Here is a 25876-nt window from a genome sequence, read left to right on the forward strand (position 1 = left end):
TCCATTCCTTGTGTTGTAATACAGCTGAGAGCTGTAATATGATGATGATTTCTCATCATGTTTGTTTGGTGTTCTTTTAGTTTGAACAACAGATGTATCTTGTGGCCAAGAAGACATAATAAAATTATTGAATATTTTAATGTTATAGAAATGATGAAAGACTATTTTTTCCCACTGTCTCTTCCATGTATGCATATCTTGATACATGTCTCTATCCTTTCTGACACTCTCCATATACAATGGTATGGAGGCTGTGAATCTCAGTATATATAACAGGAACAGATAATTAAGAAATTGACAGTTTGGTATTCCATTTTTAATGTTATTAACTTTTATTGTGATGCTTGAGAAAATACATGGATTTCATAACTTTCACTTCATCCATAAAATGTATTGTTATAGTGGAAAGCGATCAGTTTAGTCAAGAGCAGTTTACAGTTGGTAAAGTATTGGTATTCTACTTCTATAGTAGCATAGCATAGACTATTTCAGTTGGAAGGGCCCTACAATGATCACCTAGTCCAATTGCCTGATCAGTTCAGGGCTGAATAAAAGTTAAAGCATATTGTTAGGGGCATTGTCCAAATATGTCTTAATCACTGACAGGCTTGGGGCATCAACCACCTCTCTAGGAAGCCTGTTCCAGGGTTTGACCACTCTCTCACTAAAGAAATGCCTTCCTAAAGCCCAGTCTAAATCTCCATGGTACAGCTCTTAACCATTCCCATGCCATGTGTCCTACCACAGGATACCAGGGAGAAGAGATCAGCACCTCCCTCTCCACTTCCCCTCCTCAGGAAGCTGTAGAGAACAATGAGGTCACCCCTCAGCCTCCTCTTCTCCAAACTAGACAAGCCCAAAGACCTTTGCCACTCCACATAGCACATGCCTTCCAGCCCTTTCACCAGGTTTGTTACCCTCCTCTGGACACATCTGAGGACCTTAACATCCTTCTTAGAGTGTGGGGCCCAAAACTGTACACAGTTATCAAGGTGAGGCCGCATTGACACTAAATCGTTTGGCTGGTTTGAGGTACCCCAAGATGCAGTTTGCTTTCTTGGCTGCCAGAGCACACGGCTGACTTGTCTTGAGCCTGCTGCCAATGAGCACCCTCAGATCCCTTTCTGCAGGGCTGCTCTCCAGCCACTCTCCCCGATTTAGACTTGTGCCCAGGGTTTCTCTGTCCCAGGTGCTCAATCTGGCTTTTTGACTTGTTAAATTTCATCCCATTAATTAGTACCCAATGCTCCAGTCTTTTCAGATCCCTCTGCAAGGCCTCTTGGCCCTCCAGAGAGTCAACAGCACCTCCCACTTTGGTATCATCAGTAAACTTGTTAATGGCGCATTCAACACCTGCATCCAGATTATTGACAAATATATTTAAGAGATCTGGCCCTAGAATTGAACCCTACGGAATTCCACTGGTGATGGGTCACCAGCCAGATGTAGCCCCATTCACTACATCCCTCTGAGTTCTGCCCTTCAGCCACTTCTTCATCCAGCACATCATGTACCCACTCATCTCACCTTGTCCAGAAGGATGCTTTAAAGGACAGTATCCAAAGCCCTACTGAAATCCAGCAAAACTATATCCACCACCTTCCCTTCATCCACTAGGCAGGTGACCTTACCATAGAAGGATACCGTATTAGTTAAAGAGGACTTTACCTTTGTGAACCTATGTTGACTGCACGTGATGATTGTGTTTACTTTAAATGTTTTTCAAGAGTACCCAGTTTGATCTTCTCATTAGTTTTCCCAGGGACTGAGGTTAGACTAACAGATCTGTAGTTCCCTATCTTCCTTCACACCTTTCTTGTATATTGGATAACATTGACTAGCTTCCAGATAGCAGGGACCTCCCCAGAATCCCAAGATCTTTCGTAGATCTGCCATAACATCTGCTAGCTCCTTCACTACTCTGGGATTAATCCCATCAGCCCTATGTACTTGTGAACATTCAGCTGATACAGCTGGTCCCTTACAACTTCATGTCCACAAGTGGAAAGTCACTGTTCCACACCTATGGTCCTCTGACTTAGAGGACTTGAGAGCCAAAGGTTTGTCAGTATTATTAAAGACTGAGTGTCATGGTTCAGCCCCAGTTGGCAACTAAACACCACACAGCCACTCAGTCAATCCCCCCACCCCTGTGGGATGGGGAACAGAATCAGAAGGGCAAAAGCAAGAAAACTCATGGGCTGAGATAAGAACAGTTTAATAATCAAAATGAAATAGTAATAGTAATAATGGTATTGATGATACTACTACTACTACTACTACTACTACTACTAATAATAATAATAATAATAATAATCTAATACAAAGGAAACTAATGAGAGAGAGAAATGAAGCCTGGAAAAAGAGGTGAAACCCCCCACAATTGATACAACCACTCACACCTGTCGACAGACACTGCTGGTCCCTGAGCTGCAATCGCTGCCTTCCCTGGCCAACTCCCCCCAGTTAATGTACTGGGCATGATGTCATATGATACGGAATATCCCTTTGGCCAGTTTGGATCAGCTCTCTTGGCTCTGTCCCCTCCCCTCCCGGCTTCTTGTGCACCTGACAGGGAATGGGGAGCTAGAAAAGTCCTTGACTAGGACAAGCACTACTCAGCAACAACTAAAACGTCAGTGTGTTATCATCATTATTTTCATACTAAGTCCAAAACACAGCACTATACCAGCTACAGTGAAGAAAATTAACTCTATCCCAGCTAAAACCATGACACTGAGGCAAAAAAACCAATTGGATGCCTCTGCTTTTCCTTTGACTCTCTTAGTCAGATAACCATCTTCAACAAGCATTAGTCCAATGTTTCCTTTAGACCTCCTCTTGCTACTAAAGTACCTTAAAAAGCCCTCCTTGTGTACTGACACAACATTGGCCAATTTCAACACTGATTGATCTTTGGCCTATCTTGTTCTCTCCCTGCATATATGAACCACAGCTCTATTCTTCCTGTGCAGTCTGACCTTGCTTCCAGAGATCATAAAATTTCTTTTTTCTTTGAGCTCCACAAGGATTTTTCTGTTCAGCCAAGATGGTCTTCTGCCCTGCTTGCTTGACTTAAAACACAGTGAAATTTCCTCCTTCTGTGCTTCTAAAAGGTGGTTCTTAAAGACTGACTAGCACTCATGGAGTCCTAAGCCCTCAGAAGCAGATTCCCAGGGTACTCTGATAAATAGCTGCCTGAATATTTGAAAGTTTGCTTTCCTGAAATTCAAGGTAACAACTCTGCTGTCCTTTTTTCTCATTACACTGAGAATTTTGAACTCAAACATTTCATGATCACTGTGGCCAAGACAGCCACCTACCGCCTCTCACAAGTCCTTCTCTATTCACAAATACCAAGTCTAAGAGACCATCTTTCCTAGTTGGCTCACTGAACTCTTGTGACAAGAAGTTATCTCCTACAAACTTCAAGAATTTCCAGGACCTGATCATCACAGCAGTATGATATTCTCAGTTAATGTCTGGTAAGTTGAAATCTCATATAAGGACAAGGGCTACTGATCCAGAAATTTCTCCTAATGGTCTGTAGAATAATTCATCACTGCTTATGTCCTGGCTGGGTGATTGGTAGTAGACGCCTACTACAATATCTCCTTTGTTTTCCATCCCATTACTTCTCAGAGTCTCTTAACCACATCATCACTAACTGTAAGGGCTGTACAATCCAACCTTTCTGTTATATATAGTGTGACACCTCCACCTCACCTGCCCTGCCTATCCCTCCTAAACAGCCTGTAGCTCTCCAGCCCAGCACTCCAACTGTGGGACTCATTCCACCAAGTCTCACTAATACCAATGATATCATAGTTCTGGGTACTAACCAATGCTTCCAGTTCATCCTGTTTTTTTCCCATCCTGTGTGCATTGGTTTACAAGCATTTCAGATATGCTCCTGAGCCCTCCATGTCCCCAGGAGCAGTGTAAGTGTTCCTACTTGCTTTGCCACCCTCAGGTGATGCCAATGCCAAGCTTTGTCTTACTTACTGCAATCCTATCGGTATCCCCTTCCCAATCAATTCTAGTTTAAAGGTCTCTCAAAGAGTCCCACCAGCTTACACCCAAAGATGCATTTTCCCTATTGGGACAGGTGGATCCCGTCAGGCCCCGGCATACCTTCTGTCTTCTTCCATGGTTAAAAAGCTCAAAAGTTTTGGTGGAGACACCAGTCTTGGAGCAGGGTATTTATATACTGGGATTGCCTATTTCTGCTAAAGTCTCCCTCCATTACTGGGACAATCAAGGAAAACACTGCCTGTGCTCCTGAAATTTTTAGCATTCTTCCCAGGGCTCTGAAATCTCTTTTGATTGACCTCAGGCTTTTTGTTGTAACATCATTAGTACCCACGTGAAAGAGCAGGAATGTATAATAGTCTGAAGGTTGTACTAAGATTTTCAGTCTTGTGGTGACATCCCTAAACTGAGACTCAGAAATGCAGCAAAATTCCCTTTAGAGAAGGTCTAGTCTGCAAACAGGCACTTCCAGTGTGTAGAAGAGTGAATGACCAATGACCATGACTTGCTATTGTTTCTTCTCGGCGCTGGTCTTAATGCAGGTTTTGTTGTGAGGGGTTGGTCTGTCTGACCTTGGCAAGACTGCTTGCATATGTTCCCCCTCTATCTCATTATGTGTTTCATCCACTGTACCTATTCTGTAAGAGTATCTTAGAGAATAAGGCGGGGTTTATTATATGGGTCTGGGCTGTAACATTCTTCCATCCCTCCTGATCCCTTTTAACACTGCCTTCTTCCTGGCCCAGAATGGATCCTGGACCTGCTTCCATAGTGGTCATGCTGAGTTGGCTTGCACGCATCAGAGATAGCAGAGTACAGCTCCATTGATCAATCTCTTTCTCAGACTCTTGAATACTACTCAGTCTGCCCACCTTCTCTTGCAGCTCAGCCACCAAACAGAGCAGCTCATCTATCTGGTCACATGTCCCACAGGCTTGCTTGCAATCACTCTCCACCTCCAGTAACATTTGTTCCCACTTCACGCAGCTGGAAATCTGGGTGGTCACATGCTTGGAAAGGAGTTCTGTTGGTGTGGCTGCATTGGTTCTACAAGGTGCTAGAAGCTCAAGAAAGGCAGAGGACACTGATTTTTACCAGGTAGTCCTCCATGCTTCCACACACCTGCCTGCTGCCACACACCTGCCTGCTGCCACACTGCCACTGCTTGCCATAATTGTGCCTCAAATAGCTTTCACTAGGTCCTGTTCTTTAATTTTTCCCAGGTGCTAAAGTGAAATTTATTAGACCATGGGATTCTGAATCTTCCCTTTTGTCTGTTTTTGTAGATGAATAAAATATTTGTCACTCTTTTAGTCAGTTGGGACTTCTTTTTATCTTCATGACATTTCAAAAGTCATAGAAAGCAATTCAAAATTGAGACATATTTTCATTAACATTCTGTTTTAAAGATAGTTTGCATAATTTTGATGACTATAGTCCATTATAAGGTGAAGAAATTTGGAAAAAGTAAATAGTACTCTAAGATAAAAATAAATGTGAATCTTTGTTAGTTGTATACCTATATTGAATTACTTTCCTCTAAAACACTTTTATTTTCTACTGCCAGACATTCTGATTTTACTTTCTTCAGTACCAATACTTAGAAATGCCTGCCTTCTATGAATAAATATTTTATTTAAATTTAACAGTTACAAATTAATATAACAGTAAATTTTATAAGAATTTTTTATAGCAAAATAAAGTATTATTTAGAGAATTTATTTATACACATGTTGTATCACACATTCAAGGAGAAATTCAGAAAGTGTAATAGTTTATGCTTCCATCCTTTATATGAGGGTTCTGATGAACCCTTAATGCGACAGGCAAAGATAATGTAATGAATGTCTTATTGCACTTGGAAGACTGTGGAAAAAAAGTAATTGACACAATATTTTGTTCCAGGTGGGAGTAAAAAGCAACTGCTTTCCTGGCCCTTTACAACCTATTTAAGAATTTGACTGACAGAATGTTGGCACCAGCTGTGGAAGAGCTGATCAGCCTCAACTCCAAGTAAGTGAAGTTTCATGCATTCAGAAGTTCATTTCACACTAAATTTACAAAGCCTGCTGATTTCTATCAACAAATATAAATTAAAAATGCAGTTTCTAAGACACTGTAGAGCACTTTGGTTTCCCATGTTGTGGAATTCAATTTTTCATTTAAACACATCTTTAAATCAGTATGTAACTTCGTCTCTTCACACATTCACACATAATGTTATTTTGCAAAATTAATGGCATCACTTTCTGATTCCTCTTCCTTTCTAGACAGTTGAAAGCACTCACTCAATGACAAATTATTATAAAACATAAATATAAAAAATTAATATATATGCATATATTAAATGATCAAAATATAGATAAATAGCAATCTGATGTAAAAGATAAACCAGTGAAAAAAAATGTGAGGAATATTATTTGGGTGCTAATTAAATGGACCTTCCTTCTTATTGCATTTCTCTTGGAAGAAAACATGGGAGACGATTTTGGATGAAGACAGTCAGAAGCCTTGGCTGTCCAAAGATGTTCTCTGAGGGAGTTCTACAATTATCCTTCACATGCTAGAGGCTAAGGTGACAGCAGTGCTAAAGCCACAAAGTACAGGAATTATATACACATATAAAAAAAATCTGCAGATAATGTCTTAATGGAAACACATGGAAGGCACCAGATGTATTAAAGCATACCTCTCATCCTTGTAATCTTAGTTTTTAATTATTCATGGACTCTGGTATCTCAGTTCAACTTAGAATATTCTATTTTCCCTGCTATTTTTTCCTGGTAAATGTCAAAAATGTCTCCTTTTCTATAGCTAATAGGAGCTCATGAAGAAGGTAAAGGTAGAGTGGTTTTCAGTTTGTCAGATCTGCTTTTTACTCACAGTATATGACACAGTATAATTTCTCAGTGAAAGTCTATTTTCCTCTCAGAACACCTGCTAAGAGACCTGGAGGATACTAGCCTGGGAAGAGGAGAAAAGTGAGAGAGGAAGAAAAAGAAGAAAGAAAAAGAGGCAGTAAGGGTGGAGTATCAATAAAAGGCATTCATGTATCAAAAAGACAGACAAGATATAATATTGTAAAAATATTCCTCTCCGAAAACATGCTAATGTCACTGCAAAATAAACACTTAGCTTACATTATTAAAATACTTGACAGTTTGGAAATTGCTAAAAATGTTTATTTTTAGAGCTATTGACATAGACACGGTTTAATAGAGCTGCCAAATCCCTCTCAGTAGCTGTGTTAGTCTTGGATCACCAATTGCTTTACTGATTATTAGAAATGCTCATAAAGTTGTATGGATGCTTTGTCTTCTATGCCCACAGCTAGCCAAATTAAGTTAGGGTATGACTCATATACCATATTTGCTACATAAAATAAAAGAACTAGGACTCTTCACAGGTTCTCAAATGTATTGAATAAAATGTGTTAATCTACTTTAAGAGCTATATTTAGATCAGGCATAGAGGGGAAAGGAACTTAATGTAGCATATTCTTGATTCAAACTGAGAAAAATGTTTATGTGAACAGTTATTTCTCTCTTAAAGCTTTCAACTAGCAATTTTACTTTCTATGAGTGATGTGTGACTCAAAAATTTATGGAAGAATGAGACCTCTCCTTCAGCAATTCAGTGATTGACAGCTGCATTTAGGAAACCCATCTATTAATTATAGGCAGCTTATTTTCTCCAAAACGCTATTACTTTTCGTAAGTAAAAAAGCCTGTGGCCTAAAGGGAGTTTGTTAGTGGTTATTGATAAAGAAGAAGCCTCTAACTAAAAAAAAAACCCAAGACTTTGAGAAGAAGTGTTCTTTGTTATTATCCAATTGCTGGTGAAGGAAGGAATATAAGCAAGATCCCATCTTCTATAGAGAGACTTGTGACATTTTAGACAAAACAGGAGTAACTGTAAAGTTTGGGTGCAATAAAGAGAATATACAATAAAAAGAGTAGTCAACAAGGATTCACAAAGGGAAGATCATGCTTGACCAACCTGATAGCCTTCTACTTCTACTGACTGGCTGGGTTGATGAAGGGAGAGCAGGGGATGTTGTTTACCTTGACTTCAGTAAGGCTTTTCATGCTGTCTCCCACAACACCCTCATAGGTAAGCTAACAAAACTGTGGGTTGGATGAGTGGACAGTGAGGTGGATTGAGAACTGGCTGATCAGCAGAGCTCAGAGGGTCGTGATCAATGGCGCAGAGTCCTCCTAGTTGGAGGCCTATAACTAACGGTGTTCCCCAGGGGTCTGTGCTGGGTCCAGTCCTGTTCAACATATCCATCAATGACCTGGACAAAGGGACAGAGTGTCCCCACAACAAGTTCACTGATGATACCAGGCTGGGAGGAGCGGCTGGCGCACCGGAAGGCTGTGCTGCCATTCAGTGAGACCGGGACAGGCAGGAGAGCTGAGCTGAGGGGAACTTCATGAAATTCAACAAAAACAAGTGTAGGGTCCTGCACCTGGGAAGGAACAATCCCATGCACCAGTACAGGCTGGGGGCTGAACTACTGGAAAGGGGCTCTGTTGAGAAGGACCTTGGGAGTGCTGGTGGACAGCAAACTGACCATGAGCCAGCACCGTGCCCTTGTGGCCAAGAAGGCCAACGGTATCCTGGGTTGCATTAAAAGGAGTGTGGCCAGCAGGTCAAGGGAGGTTATCCTCCCCATCTACTCTGCCCTAGTGAGACCACATTTGGAGTGCTGTGTCCAGTTTTGGGCTCCCCAGTTCAAGAAAAACAGGGAACTGCTTGAGCAAGTCCAGTGGAGAGCTACCAAGATGGTCAGGGGACAGGAGTATCTCCTTTATGAGGGAATGCTGAGAGACCTGGGTTTGTGGGTTTGTTTAGCCTGGAGAAAAGAAGACTGAGGGGGGATCTTGTCAATACTTATAAATAGGGTGGGTGTCAAGAGGATGGGACCAGACTCTGTTTTGTGGTGCCCAAAGACAGCACAACGGGCACTGGGCACAAGCTGGAACACAGGAAGTTCCACCTGAATATGAGGAAAAACTTCTTTACTGTGCAGGTGACAGAGCAGTGGCACAGGCTGCCCAGGGATGTTGTGGAGTCTCCTTCCCTGGAGACATTCAAAACCCACCTGGACGCGGCCTTGTGCCCCCTGCTCTAGGTGTACCTGCTCAAGCATGGGGGTTGGACAAGATGATCTTGAGATGTCCCAACCCCTACCATTCTGTGATTCTGTGATACCTTGAGTCTTACCAAATCTTAATTTTGATATGACTTTCTATGGCATCCTAGGAGAAATTAGGAAGGGAAAAGGTCTTTGAATTATCTTCTAACAGTAGTGCTTCTACAGTTAAATGCTCCATTTGCCACCACTCCTGATGTTTAATGAAAGGCTTTTGAGATAAGCAACCTTTAGGAGACAGAAACAGCTAAAAAATGGATAAAAGTTATCAGGTTTCTTGGGATGAACTGACAGGAAGTAGTATCCTAAAACACAGGGGTAGCGAGAACCATCTTGTTCCAGAAGATCCTGTTTATACACAGGATGCAGTAAAGGTGTCTTGATTTCTTCATGAAGTCTAGAATAGCTCCTAAGTGTTAACAATAAACCTCCCAATTTATTTTATTTTTTTAATATCTTCGCCAGCAGCCAATCATGAATGGGATATGTACCTAGAGAGCGGAAATCTCAGCCAGGACGTCTCAGGCTGGAAAATAATTACCTTGTTAGCCCTCCTGAGATTCAAAAGGATGTCTGTGACTATTGCCTAGGTATCCTGGACAATCGTAGGCTTGCTTAATACACATAGATTTTCCAGTTGCCAACTTACTCAGTTTTGTTAACCTTTTGTGGCTGCATGTGAATACGTCAGGGGTGGTTTATGTTAAAAGTGAACTACTAGAGACAATTAATTTTCTCCTGTTTTCTGGCCCAAATTAACAGTCTTTACAGTTTTACAAGGCAACCCTAAATTACTAAACCTGGAAAGGTTTGCTACTGGCAACAGTTTGTGGAAGAATATTCTTTTAAATTCATGGTCTTATGGTCTATTTAAAGCAAAACACTTTTTATAGTTGTTTACCTGCTATCTCAATGTTATGAGGTCTGACAAAGAAATCAAGAGTGGTTCTAATTCTCAAGTAGAAAAGAGGTTCTACTTGGATATTAAGCAGAAACAATGTGGGGATATATTGGAGGTTGCCTATTTTCTCAATCACATGCAAGATGAAGCTAGCACCAGTATTTCTGTATCAACACTAAATTTTAATGGATGTTTCATCCATTCTGTTTAAAACATCATGTTAACATTTTGTGTCTCATAAACTCATCTCAAGGTCAAAGAAGCTACCTAAGCTAGTGGCATACAAGCAATTTCAAGCTTCTGCTCAACAGTGCTGAACACTTTGCTATGTTCTATGCAATGTGCTAAGCTAAAGAAATATCCCAGTAATGTCTGAAAAAGGAAGAATCCTTTGTCAAAAAGTTTCACATTAGAAGGAGAGAGTCATAGGCAGTGGGCATGTTCAAAATGATTAGCTGATTGACACTTGTTTAGCACTTTACAAATTGAGAAATTACTTCCAATCAAAGAGGTGTATTTATGTGGCATATCAGATGACCAATATTTCTGAAGTGGGAAAAGATAATATGAAATTATCAGAGTTAATAAGCATAGTGATGGAAGAAACCAGACTTCAGCGTTGTGGTGTGGAATGTGAGTGGTGTGCACATCCCTTTGAGGTCATAGTCACAATAGTTTTATTGTTTATTTCAAAGTGAAATTGTAAATTTAGAAATATTACAGTAATTATGTAAGGCAGGTAAGTAGCATCTTGTTTTTTAAATAGCTGCTGTGTAAACAGTAATACAGAGGTTGGTCTAGATCACAGGCACAATATTTAACAAGTTCAGGAAAACCTAGGTCGATGCAAATCATGCCTATGCAATGTGATAGCCATAATTAGAAGAAGGCAAAGTTGTGTATACTTGATCACCCTGACTTCAGAAAATCCTTTGACACAGTCTTCATAGTATCTTTATTGCCAGGTTGGTGATATATGAACCAGATAAGTAGTCAACAATGTGGCTTGAAAATGCTTGGACTTCTGGGTTTACTGTGTTGTGATCTATAGTACAAAGCTCCACCAGTGACCAGAAAGCAGCAGTTTCTTTCAGGGACCAATACCAGGACCAGTACTGTTTAACATTCTTCATTAATGGCCTGAATGATGGTACAGATTTCATTCTCATCATGCTTGCAGATGACACAAAATGTTCATGGAGCAGTCAGTCTGCTAGAGGGCAGGGCTGCTGCTTAGAGAAATTATCTGACAGGAACTCCATGAAGGTGAATGCAAAGTCCTTCATCTGGGAGGTAACAGTAGAAACTGAGGCTGACGAGCTGGGGAACAGCTCTGTGCTAATGGCCCAGGGAGTTCTGGGGGACACTAGGCTGGCCCCAAGGCAGCAGTATACCCAGGCATAGCACTCCCACATCCTGGACTGCATTAGCAAGGGTGCAGCCAGCAGGTCTGGGGAAATGATCCTGCACTCCTGTTCAGTACCTGTGAGATAGGTACATGAGAGATCTGGCATGCTGTGCACAGCTTTGAGCACCCCAGTATAAGAACAGATGTCAACGTAATGGAGATAGTCCTGACCATTGTGGTATAAGGATGGAGGACAGGGCATCCAAGGATAGGCTTTCGGGGCTGGGCTTACTAAGCCTGGAAAAGGGACAGTTTTGTGGGGGAGGAGAGGACTTACTGGTACATACAGCTACTTGATCATAGGACGTAGAAGAAGCAGAGCCAGACTCTTCCCAGAGGTGCACAGAGGAAGGAGACAAGAGGCAACAAACACAGGATGGAAACCAGAAAATTTTTATTAGAAATAATGAAAAAAGATTACTGTGATGGTAGGCAGGTTGCCCAGAGAGATTGTGGAACCTCCATTCTTGAAAATACTCAAAACCTGACCAGACATTGTCCGGAGCAACATGCTGTAATTGGATGTGCTTTGCAGAGAGGGGTTGGGCTAGATGACATTCAGAGGTTTTCTCTATAGATTCAATAATTCTCTAGTTTTGTGACACTGAACACTAAATAAAACACCAAAAGAATATATGTTCAGAGGCTTGACCTTTATTCAAGAAGTGCATGTCCATGAGAATCTGTCTACCAGTGTCTGTTCCCTGTGCTTTTCAGAGATTCAGCCCAGATTATTATTATGGAATTTACCCACTGAAAGAGGAATAGAGTGAGTTAATTTGTTTAGAGTCAGCTCTTGACTGTAACATATTGACCTCTTTTTATTCTGAATGTCACGGTTACCTTATTGAGGAAAAGTATGAAAAGTAAGCGAAAGGGTCAGAAATTTAGACTGGAATGTGGACATGCTGTATAATGTTACACGCTGAAGCTAAATGCACCCCAGATTCATCTTTACATTGGTATATATTAAGTACATACCTTATGGTTCCCAGGTATTTCCGTGGCATGTGGTGTAAAACTTTTACAGAACAAATAGAGAGGGTGGGGTAAATTGTTTAATATTTGGAAACCATTCATATCCCCTGCGATACAAAAAATCAGATGAACAGTGAGTGTGTTAAGTTATATATTTCACAAGTGCTTCCAGTGAGCAAAGAGTTGAAACAAAAGATTATTTTAGATTAAAAATAAAATCTGTGGATATTAGTCAATTTAGGTTAACACTTGAAATCTCAATGACAACAAATAAATCCCAGTAAAATTAATGATATAAACCCAAGAACGATTACTGTTACAGCAGTTTAGAATACCCTGACACCACAATGTTTGTGTGCTGGTGTCTTTCCTGGCCATCTTTGTCAAGTGATAGCAAGTAAAAGGCAAGGGAAGGAAACACTACTGTATTTATTATAAATTTTGGAACAAAGCCACAGCTAAGTGAACATTCAACACTAGAAGTCTAGTGTTAAGCCAGGAATGGAACCCGTTTATCTTGATCCCTGCTCCACAGCTTCAGCTTTCATCTCTAAGAAAGCTTTGTGTCTGGGTAACATCAGGATCAGATTTTCTCAAGCTTTTAGTAGCCCCATTGGATGAGGTCTTCTTTCCCCAGAGAGCACTTATCTGATTATCAGCTGATTATCCCTGATTTTAGTACATACTGAAGGTCAAGGTTAATATTTTTGCAGCTTTCCTGAAGTCCTGTGTGATGGCAAAATTCAACAAGGTAGAAGTGGTTATGATTTGTCTCTTAATCTTATAATCCTTTATAATTATTCCATTTATGTGTGTCAGATAAGATATCAGAATTTAGAGACACACTGATCTGACAGTTCCCTTAGACAGGAAAAGAGAAACCATGTGTGCACTGACGACTTCTCTCTGGATTGATTAAGGTTGTAAACAAGGGCAAGAAAGAAACTTAACCCTTCTGTCTCTGGATGTTCTAACCCTTTGAATAGGCAGGTAGTGAGTATGGGCAATAGCTGCTGTTGCTGGTTTTAGATCTGTAACTTATGTTCTCTGCAGGGCACTACTCTGGTCATCAGTAACAAGTTTTAAAGTTATATATAGACAAAACAGCAAACTGACTGCGATTAAGCATTATGAAAATCCTGTCTGCAGCTCTTAAACTAAGTTCTGTTAATATATTAAAATTGAGGCTTGACAGCATGTTAAATAACTTTTAAAGAATCTTCTGAATAGTAGCCTGTTTATGTAAATAACATATTCTTGAAAGTGTTTGAAGCCAGAACATCTATATAGATAGAATTTTAAGTACTTCTGTGTATTTATAAGTTGAGAAGTTAATAGTAACTATACTGTAAGTGTGACAGACGTACAAACTACTAAATAAATGAGTCAATCTAAAAGCAGACCAAAGAGCAATGGTATGTTAATATAATAATATTTTCTAGCATACTGGTATCATTACCAAACATATATGAGCACGACAACATCTATTTTCATAAGTCCTGTGGTATGGGACTACTATTCTTTTTATGCAAATGCAAAATTGAGGCACAGAAAGAGCAATTATTTTCCCCAATGTTATAGAGCGAATATATGGGAAGATAGCGAGATGCTTTCCCAAATCCTAGGTTAGAGTCTCAAAAATGAAGCAGTCTACTGTGAAGGGCTGTCTGTAATACAGAAAACAAATAGTCCAAGATCACTACTTTCTATTCACATATCAACTTCTGTATTTATAAAGAGAAAAAGAAAAAACCTTTAGAAATGATTTATTGAAATGTGATATACTTTCTTTGCAATATTGTACAGACTGGCATAATTATGTATATAACACATACATGTTATATATATGTAACAAGTTCTCTGTAAAAACTTCTTAGAGTTATCTGAATGAAGGATACCCTGATATCCAACTGCTACTATGTGTGACTATGCAGTCTTTATGCCTGTGTTCTAAGGTGACAACGATACACACTAAAAATATTAAGGATGAAAAGGTAACACAGTTCATATGTAAAGCCAATAACTTAGAGTTAGTATAACTGAAATACTGACAGTCTAAACAAAATAATATCATTAGTCCAGAACTAATTATTACACAGAAAGAAAGAAAGCAAGTTTACTGATGATACCAAAGTGGGAGGTGCTGTTGACTCTCTGGAGGGCCAAGAGGCCTTGCAGAGGGATCTGAAAAGACTGGAGCATTGGGTACTAATTAATGGGATGAAATTTAACAAGTCAAAAAGCCAGATTGAGCACCTGGGACAGAGAAACCCTGGGCACAAGTCTAAATCGGGGAGAGTGGCTGGAGAGCAGCCCTGCAGAAAGGGATCTGAGGGTGCTCATTGGCAGCAGGCTCAAGACAAGTCAGCCGTGTGCTCTGGCAGCCAAGAAAGCAAACTGCATCTTGGGGTACCTCAAACCAGCCAAATGATTTAGTGTCAATGCGGCCTCACCTTGATAACTGTGTACAGTTTTGGGCCCCACACTCTAAGAAGGATGTTAAGGTCCTCAGATGTGTCCAGAGGAGGGTAACAAACCTGGTGAAAGGGCTGGAAGGCATGTGCTATGTGGAGTGGCAAAGGTCTTTGGGCTTGTCTAGTTTGGAGAAGAGGAGGCTGAGGGGTGACCTCATTGTTCTCTACAGCTTCCTGAGGAGGGGAAGTGGAGAGGGAGGTGCTGATCTCTTCTCCCTGGTATCCTGTGGTAGGACACATGGCATGGGAATGGTTAAGAGCTGTACCATGGAGATTTAGACTGGGCTTTAGGAAGGCATTTCTTTAGTGAGAGAGTGGTCAAACCCTGGAACAGGCTTCCTAGAGAGGTGGTTGATGCCCCAAGCCTGTCAGTGATTAAGACATATTTGGACAATGCCCCTAACAATATGCTTTAACTTTTATTCAGCCCTGAACTGATCAGGCAATTGGACTAGGTGATCATTGTAGGGCCCTTCCAACTGAAATAGTCTATGCTATGCTATGCTATCCTATCCTATCTTAGAGAGTCTTGTGGTTTAGCCAGCAACTCAGCCCCACACAGCCGCTTGCTCACTCCCCCACCAGTGAGACAGGGGAGAGAATCTCATGTGTTGAGATAAGAAAAGTTTAATAATTAAAATAAAACAACAAGAACAAAAATGCAATGGAAAGGAAAACAATGAGAGGTGCAAAACCCAGGGTGGGGTGGGGGTGGGGGAAGGGGAATGAACCACCAAAAGAAACTGCACATGACGCAGCCACTCACTGCCCGCCAACCTGACACCACCAGTCACCGAGCTGTAACTCCCCCCGGTGCACTAACTGGCCCCATTAATATACTGGTCACGGCGTCACATTGTACAGAATGAACATCCCATTGGCCAGTTGGGGCCAGCTGCCCTGGCTGTGGCCCTGCCCCTCCCAGCCTTGCCCACATGGCAGAGCATGGGAAGCTGGAAAGGTCCCTGACCACCACTGGCACTGCAGTGAAGAGAATTAACCCCTTCTCAGCCAAAACCAGCACAGAGAGTAAATAAAAAAAGATCTTTAGAGGAGAGTCCTCCATAATGATAAATCAGTTAACACTGCTATGCACACACTTGTAATATCTACCCCTTTTCTTATTCACTGTTCCTGTAAGTTCTAAGATTGGTGATTTCGGTCAGGAGTAGGCAGAAAAGTATGGTGAGCAGCCAGCATCTTGACTCCCTTGGTGGAATAAATATGATGCAGTGGTTGAAGGTTTCTTCCTACTCAATCTAGGAGTTACTTGTCATCATTTTTGCATTTTCTAAAACAATTTAGACTTCGCTATTTCTTCATTGGCCTGCTAGTCCATATTACGTCTGAACTGACTATACAGAGTGTGCTATCCGTATGTTGAGCATATGTTCTTTAGGGTCTTTGCAACTCATGATTTGTACACATCTGCACTTCTTTAACTGAACATTGGTGAGTTGTTCATAACTGTAGGGTCTCCAGTACCACACCGGGCCTCTTTTCTTGTCATTTACTGCCTGTGCTCCTCTATACTCCATCACGTACCCATTGCTAAGGCCTCTGCTTTCGTACCCAGAAAGTCTTCTTGAGCAAATCATTACTTTAAAGCCATAGACATTTCTATACAGAACACCTGCTTGTTACCACTACCTATTTAAAATTATAATTAAACATGGCAAAAACCCAAACAAAAAAAAAATACCCAAAAGAAAAACCTCAAATTAGAACAAGTCAGGCATATCCAGGTAGTCATGAGGAAAAATTATATCTAAACAAGTTAAAATACAGCTTCAGGCAGGTCAAGGCAGTTTCAAAGTAAGACTGACAAACCAGTTCAGAAAGCCTGCAAAATGAGCAGAAAGCCTGTGACCTGCTACTAGCAATAGCAGAACTCTTATTTACCACAGTGTCGAGAGGAGTAAGTCTTGTCCTAGTTACTAAAGACTAATACAGCATTAATATCAGAACTGAGAAAGAAATGGTCTTTATGCTGCCAGTGTTCTCTGTCTGGTTTGTAGATAATGTAGAGGAGGAGTTAGTAACAAAATTCTATCAATCATAAAATGTTAGCTATTCATTAAATGAGTACTATTTCTTCCATTAGTTGCTTACATGTGAGCCTTAAAAATATCAGAACTGTTACAAATAACAAAATGAACTCATTTAAAGAATTTTTTAAAGCTTTGCTTTGTCAACTTACCCATATTTACTGTGGAAGGGAGTGACTTTTATCTCTGAAGAACCCTGAATCTGTGATTGTGTTTTATATTTTACATACACTCCTGTAACATTTCTGTAATGGGTGTTATCCCAAATCAGAGGCAAATATTTAATCAGAAGCAGTTGCTAATTAATTTACTTTGAATGTAACTGCAGTCACAAAAATTGCTTTCATGTAAATATGCTGGAATAGAATACATGTCACTTGTAATAAAATGACTTGAATTTTTTTGAACAGAAAATAAGATAAAACATTCTTGTCTCTGTACCTCATCTTTCTACAGCTACTTTTGACCCCACAATTTAAATAAATAAATAATGAAACCTAAAATTGACACTCTCTTAAGACTTTGAGATTTATTCTTTCTTTCCTTTTTGGTATTGATTCTTATTTTCATATATAAATAAATATATTATCCATAGAAGCCTACCTGCTGGTTGAATTCCTTCTGAAGAAAAGTATACTTAGCTTCCTTTCCTGAGGAGTCATTGCAGTACTTCATAGGAAAGAACTTCTGAGTTCATTGTTAATATTACAAATCAAACAAGCAAGTAAACATTGTACAAGGACAACTCTCCCTATGTTTTATCTCAGGCTGGTCTTAAAAACTCCCAAACCATTGTAGTTTGATATTCTATTTATTTTTTAAAGCAATTTTAATCTGACTTATTGTTCTCTAATAAATCATTAGTATTCAAATAGTGTCAGTTAGATTGGCAAGCAGCCTACATGCACACAAACACATCGTTGCTTACTACAGCAAAAATCACATTTAAACATTCACTGCTTCAAAGCATATTAACAGTAAATATAACACCTGATCCCTCTCAAGTCTCAACACATTTAGTCAGGTTGTTAAAAGCTCAGCAATATTCTAAGAGGGCAGCTAATGCATCTGTTTTGTTTTGTCTGTCTTTGGATGTCCTTTCTGAAGTCTGTATGAAACCATTTAGACCTGATCGCTTTCAGGTTTCACCATGAAACTCAGGTCTTTTAGGACAGATCAGTTCAGTGTTGACCTATGCCATCACCACTGAGAGGTCTCATGCAAACTGAACTTTTAGTTTGTGGCAGACAGCAGTATAGTTCTTAAATGGATATACAGGTATTTACTTCAAATTCCAAATGTGGGGACTCACATTGTCCAGCAAAGAGGAAATTGAGGGGTGGTGATTGCATAATAGATTCATAGATTACATCTTCATTCATACATTTTGGTTCCACTGTCTGTAACCAACCCTTCAGACTGAAATTACAGTTTTCTCTGTTCACTAAAGCTACTACCTTATGCTCCTCAGGGCTGCAAAGGACACATTGCCTGGAACCACCGAGCATGGAGGTTCAGCTTAAACTCTATCTACTAAGAATGTCCCTCTCCTGTCTGACCAGAAACCTTGTGCACTGTTAGCTGGAAAGATAGCAGCTCTTCACACAAAAAAATTAATGAAATAATTAAGAAGATTCACTGATTCTTTGGAAACTTTGCAATTGTTACTTCAAATGTAAATTTGCCTTTTTAATAGGGGACAGCTAGACAAGATTATTCTTCCTCTAAAATATGATTGAGCTTAGAAGAGAAGCAGTCCTAGCCAGCTGTAACTAATGTACAGGAATTTCCCCAGTTTGTTTATATTTTCTTTGAAATGTTTAGGGTAGTTCTTGTAGAAGTTGGGAGAATCACTGGGGACAGAAAACTGGCACTCTTCCTGTGGTAATGGACAGCTGGATCATAATGGACAGATTTCCTGCAACAGTATGACATTTCTGGAGGATTTGTGTGTGACAGATGGGATACCACCTGCTGAGAAAACGAAGGGGCTTTGTTACCATTATTGAAAATACGAAACTATGAAACATGAGTAAATTAAGGGTGTCACAGCTTTTGCCTATGTAATATGTCAGCGAATATTAAGATTTAGGAAAAGGTGAAAGAACAGAGGACAACAGACTCATTTGAAACTTATTCCATAGTCCTGAATATGTAGAAAGAAAAGGACATTAGAGGTATACGTGGATTATTAAACTGGACAAAGGTCTTTAAGGCCACATTTACCATAGCTGTCACTATTAAATCTAATATGGATATATCTGGCTGTGTTACATTCATAGCATTCATAGAAGAGTGGTTTCTTTGCTGCACTTGGCAGTGGGTAACGATATTACTACCTTTTTCAATTGTCATGCAGGAGAATCACTGTGTCTTTCATTTTCAGTTGTTATGTGAACACATCCAGTGTAGACTTCCTTCAGGTAACAAACAACTAATCTTATTAATCTTTACCAAACTTTGGCCATTTGATTTTTGAATGTCTGTAGAGGAATTAAATGCACCTTTTTTATTATTATTTAAGAATTTTAAATTATTTTTAAGTGTGTTTATATAGAAAGGCTCCATCAAAATTATTGTCGAAGGCAAAAGAGTATACACACATACTTTGATCATGTAAAGCATAGGTCTAACTAATAAGAGTTTCCTCCTTTCAGGTGTATTTACTGTTTTGTTTTATTAAAGGCACAGAAAATAAGGTGTTATTTTAAATGAGTAATAAAGTTAGGTGAGGAACTTGCAGCAGCAGGTAATCCCTTAAATGGGAGATGGTATAAATATGAGCAGAGAGCAGCCCATATGGAAGAAAAAAAAGAGGTTCTAATTCCTTGCATAAGCTTTGGAACCTGTAATCCTATGCAATGCAAAAGTAATTAGGAAGGTACACCTTCTGCCAAAGAGTTAGCCAGTTTACAATTTAAAATTACTGTTTTCTAAGAACAGAATGTTCTAAAATAATTCTAAGCTTCCAGATCCACATGGCAAACTACCTCTTATTCTCATTTCTTCTGTATTCAAAAGGCAAAATACATTCACTACTGAGTAGTGCTGTGCCACATTTTACATGTATTACTCATACTAAATGCAACCCTCCTCTGAGAATTTTCACTGAAGCCAGTGTGACTCATTGCAGAACAAAGCACTTGTCAACATGAGAAAGGATGTGCAAGTTCTCTTCTTTAATGTTTAGAGGAATATTATATTCCTTTAAGGCTCCCTGCCTCTGGGAGATGGGGCAAGTAGCTGACCAATTACACAGCAAAGAGAAAGCTTTTACAAACTAAGTCTTGCCTGTTGAAACATTTTAGGGCTCTTAAATTCTTCTCCAGACTTAACTGCAAGCACTGTCTTTTCTCACATTAGTCAAAGTGCTAGTAATTAAAAAACTCTTTCCTTTCTTTTGCTGGACCTTGTTTTTCCTGGTAGCTTTGTGTTAAAAATGGAAATTTGTTTCAGAAGGCATTAGGGTTAATCCAAGTAATATCGCTTGTAGTGCAAAGATCAGAAGTGCTCAGTTTTGTTTGGTATTATTTACTTATTTGTCTGTTGCTCTGCATAATTAAGATGTGTGAAAAATATAGCCACATAAGCAATAGTTCACAAACTACTGACTAATTCATTGATTACTGCTGCTTTGAAATATGACTACAATTTGTGCTGACACTTAGAAGTAGCATGATTTAGGGACAACAATTTCCCAATTAACATTATAATCTATAACTTTATTTAAAAATCATATTACTATGTAAAACCTATTAAATAGGCAATAGAATTCATATCGCTAGAGCCCAGATATTTAAGTTATAGAAATTCACAGTTACTTAAATATTTATAAAATGAGAGTTGAGAGAAGCACTTTTGAAAAGCAGTTAGTAATGAACAGACATCAAGGGAGCCATCATTATAACAGCAAAGTGCTTTGCAACTCCAATAACTTCACTGGTGCAGAAGCAGGCCATCAAATTTAATTAAAAGCAGTCTAAAATAAACTGAAAAATTGAACTGCAAAAGCCTATCCTTTGCCAGCAGCTGAAGGCAAAGAGAAAGAGAGAAGGGAGAACCTTGAAAGTAGTAATGAATTGATAAGCCTTCCTGCCTGCAACTTGTAATTTGTTCTGTCAGATTTTAGTATCAGTTAAACTTGATTAATAGAACAATCACTGATTCTCTATCTTAAATCTTTATGCACAGTCCTTCTATTATGGGTTTCCATGATAAATGAAAGTCTGAGAGGGTCAAAATTTAAATTCCTTTCCTTACTTGCTCATTTCATTTAAATAATTCTAGCATGTACATTTGCTGGACACAGGCAAACTCTTCAAAACAATTTAGAGACAGAAACAAACATTTTTATTGGTTGGTGGTTTTTTAGGTTCTTGCAGGAACATTTAACATTTTTTTACCCAACAAAGTTAGATATCACCTGGAGCATGAAGTATTGACATCTCCATCTGCCACTAGAGGTTCCCATGGTGAAATGAAAGATAAGGAGACTCATTTGCACTGTAATAGGGCTAAAAAACTTAGTGCTGCTTTATATGCTCAGATTAATGTGGATATAGGCAAACTGTACCACAAGGACAAAACCAATTTACCCTAGATCATTTTATTTTTTATAATAATGTGCTTTAATGAAGCTAAAGCTTCCCTGCTGTGACCTTATTATGTTTTCCAACATCAGTAGGAAATAGATTATGTTGAATCGTAACAGAGCTCATGAAACAGCAGGAATTTTGAGGCAGAAGATCAATTATATTTTAGTGGTCAATACAGAAATAAAAAAGGCAAAAGCCAAGTAGATTCTGAGAAATAAACCAGTTGAAAAAAAGTAAACAATTTTCATGTCAATGTACCACAGTACAGTTCTTATAGCAGTTATTAAAGATACAGTAGTTTCCCAAGGTGGAAATTTCCACTCTAGTAGATGTTCTAGGACAACTGATATTCTTTTGTAAAACAAGGTGAAGTAAATAGGAAGTATGGTGTTGAAAGACTAAATAAAATTTATAGCAATATGAATGATTATTAATTTATTCTTTGGTAAAGAATCAATCCTTATGAAATTAAGAGAAGTGGTCTCAGTCATGAAACATTTTTCACCTCTCCCTCATGTCATTTTCCTCTTCATTATATTATTATTACTATTACTATACTATTACTGCTTTATTTTAATTATTAAACTGTTCTTATCCAAACCCTTGAGTTTTCTTGCTTTTGCCTTTCCAATTCTCTCCTCCATTGTACAAGAGTGGGGGGAGTGAGCGAGCGGCTACATGGTGCTTAGTTGCTGACTGGGGCTAAACCACAACAGCTACCCTTGCTTATATTAAGAATCTTAGTTTACGTGCTATGTAGGCAAATTTGCTTGGATATTGAGCAAAGCAATAAAAGATAATACTCACAGTATAATTCATTGTACCACTGATACACGCAAGACCTGCACTATGTTAATAGATATAAACTTCAATTTTTTTAGAGTGATTTTTGCATGGTTCGTAGATAGTCAGGAAATGCATGGGGCCACATGGTAGATTCTAAACAAGTGTGTGGAAAGGATGACTTGGTCTCCAAACGTTGAAGGGATTCTTCACAATGAGACTAGGGTGTGCCCAGTGCTCTAACAGACAGACGTGGACAGATTTGTGATTGCTACGGTGCAATCAGATGGTAGGATAATCAAAAGTGTACCGGTAACACATTATGATAACTTCACTCAGTCTGAAGAGCATTTATCATATGAGGTACTCTGACTGAAGAGCTAGCCAATATGATGTCTGAACTGAATCTGAAGCAAGCATGTGCCAAGGTGTATAATAGTCTTTGCATTCCCACCTGTGAAACAAGCCAGGGAGGATATGAGTGTCCCATATGTCAGCCACCTAAGTCAAGAGACTTGAGTTCTAAAGCAAGAAGTTCTAAAGCATGCGTTCAATATGCCAATAATCAGTGTTTTCACAGCCAGGAGGATCTGAGCATCTCCAATCCACCAGCAGTACACATTTTTTGACTACATCCTTAAAGAGGATGTCATCTTGCCTTTCTCTTGTGTACACCAGTGAAGTAAGGATAGGTGGAGAAACTCTCTTGAGCCATGACTAAATGAAGCAGACTCAGCTGCGTCAATGTCTGCTCTGTTTCTAGAAGGTTATCAGGAAATGGTTTAAGAGGAGTGACTGGTGTCACTTTTCAGACTGTTGTGAAGTCCCTGCTCTTATCAAAAGTCATTTATTTCTAGGAATGTAGAGCCAGGCTGTGACACAGAGATGTAGTGATGTTCAACCTGGACAACAGAATGAAAAAAAGAGAATTGAAGGGTCCCTCACCTCTCTATGGAGTGGAATCCTAAATATTAACTGGTATCCTTTGGCCTGGAGTGATCATGCAAATGCCTTTTCAGATGGTACAAGCAAGGACATGAAAGGATAAAACAGGTTTACATCTACCATTCAAGAAAGCTTTTTATTTTTTTAGCTCTGTCAGTAGTTCTAAAGAAACAGTTTCTCCTTACAGAAGTCTTAAAATACTTTTGAAGTGAAATCTGAATAAAAATATGATGCTTACATTTAAACATCTATTCACTATAGAAAATCTTAGTGGTCAGTGCCTGGTGCAAGTATTTTGTCTTGTTAAATGAATTTCAGTCTTGAGTGGGGACCTGGTTTTTGCTTCAGAGAAAATAGTCAACAACCAGATAACCTTGGGGATAAAACCAAGTTAAAGATAATGGAGATCTGCTTTCTAATAACATACCTGTGGGAAGTATTTATAATTTGAAGGCCTTTTGTTTCTTATGTGTTTTTCCTGTCCCTCTTTGCTTTTCTTCTTTAAATAAAAGCTTCTTGTTATGCATAAATTTAAAATTAAGGTTAGCTTTTTCCCCAAAGTCTCTGTAGTGTAAATCTGTGTCCAGAGCTGCATAAAATTAATTGCATGTAGGTGCAACTTATAGAAGACATGCTAACTGTGTCTCCCAGCTTTATTATCAGTAGGGTGCTGCCTCTAACAGAATTAAATTGAATATTACCTAACATTCTTTAATCAAAACAGCTTTTAAGTAACTTACCAGCCAGTATAGTTTCATTCTTTCTTTGATCTTCTGCTTAATCAAGGGGAGCACTTCTGTGGTACCTCAAAGTTAACTAAGTTCAGATCAGCTTTTTCTATGTGATTTAATTAAAAGATATGACTGGGTCTAAGGTTTAGCATATTAATGGGATTTTTATTTGACATTTTCCCACTCAAATGTTATTTTTTTAAAAATGATATACTGAAGTATCAGGAAAAAAAAATATTCCTGTATTTCCAAATTAATTTGAAGTGTCTGGGGAAGAAACAGTACTTTAAAAGTCACTTATGTGCATATTTTAGGACTTTAAAGCCTAGTTCATTAGTGTAGTAATAAGAATGTAGACTGATAGGATTTTTTATCCTGTAATATCAAAATACTAAAAATATTAATACATTACAGAGGAAGGAAGAAAAACCTGAATGTTAAAAAAGTTACAAGGATAGTGGTACCTGACAGTTCTGAACGATGACCAAATGATTCTAAGCAGTTCTGACTTTACAAACTCTAGCTGATCCTTGCTCCTCCTTTGATAAGAAGTGTTAGACACATCAATTAACATAGAAATACAAAATCACATCCAGATTTTTTCCATTCATGTTTCTATTTACTTCTGTAAATGTTGAGCTACTACTGTACACACTGTTAAAGCCTGTGTCACTTCAGTGTGAAGTATCATATTTTCAACTGAAAAACTGGCCTGTTTATATTGAGCTAGTGCTAAAGACTGTCATTCAACCTCTACCTTTGGGTTCTAGTTTGAAGCCTACATACATCATGATTGATTTGCATTAGCATATTGTTTTATTAGCTTTGTCCACAACATTGAAGATACATTGCTGAGGCCTCAGGTCATTAACTGGTCATTTGTCTTGGTCCTCTTTTTACACACTCTATTATTAAATGTCCTAGAAAACATCAAGTGATTTTATTTTCTGTGTTGAAATAATCAGTGTGTGCTAGTTCAATAAAGTTGACTTGATGCATGACCAAAAGTACAGATGCATAGAACAGAATGTATTCTAACTCCTATCTAGGATACTTAAAAATTCATTTAAATTTGATTTGTAATGACATTATTGTAAGATGTTAATACCCTAGGAAATAATGAAGTCGACATGTAGCTTGGAACATGTTTATAAAAGGTTTATATAGAAAAAAATTCACTTTTTCTTCATGATAATACTAGAAAAAAATTGTTATTGTTTTTTAACACACTTTTAATTAACTGAAACCTGATTGCCTCATTTTCTACATAGCACCGAATACAGAATTGTAGTTACAGAAAAGATGCAAAACAGTAACTTTTGTGTTTATTTGTGTTAAAAAAAGATCCCAACTATTTAATAAAAGCATTATTATGACTCTGCATACTTTTTTAACATGAAAATAAACAAATTTCTATATTTACATTACTAGAAAAATACCTAAATATATAGGAATATAATATTATAAAATATTATTAAAATTAATTTCCTTATGATTTTTTTTGTTGTATTGGGGGGAGGGAAAGAAGAAGATTATTTGATGTTTATTGTAGTAAAGTGTGTAACTGGCATGAAAATGAAATTTGAGCTACTACTTCTTTTCCAGGAAAATGTAAGGTTTTGTCAGTGCATGTGCGTTTTATTGTATTGGCTAATATTTTCAAATGATGATGTTTTTCCATCTATGGAAAAGTATGAAGTATCATCTGTTATGCTTAAGAATTACCTATGCTCTCCCAGTAAGAATGATGATTTTCTATATCTGCAAGCTTCCTACTTTGTGTTCCCAAACACTTTGTTTGTTCCTAGTCTAAAAGAGAACAA

General features: G+C 38.5%; 1 long non-coding RNA gene across 1 annotated transcript in view; it reads left to right on the forward strand.

Annotated features, from left to right (window-relative positions):
• LOC142050161 (uncharacterized) overlaps positions 1–25876 on the forward strand; it is a 589738-nt gene that overhangs the window by 329100 nt on the left and 234762 nt on the right. Inside the window, exon 4 of the long non-coding RNA XR_012657935.1 lies at positions 5938–6045. This is a non-coding gene — a long non-coding RNA (uncharacterized LOC142050161). The remainder of the gene's footprint in view (positions 1–5937; positions 6046–25876) is intronic.

Source organism: Phalacrocorax aristotelis, chromosome Z (genome assembly GCF_949628215.1).
Source record: "Phalacrocorax aristotelis chromosome Z, bGulAri2.1, whole genome shotgun sequence".
In the NCBI taxonomy this organism is placed as follows: Eukaryota; Metazoa; Chordata; class Aves; order Suliformes; family Phalacrocoracidae; genus Phalacrocorax; species Phalacrocorax aristotelis.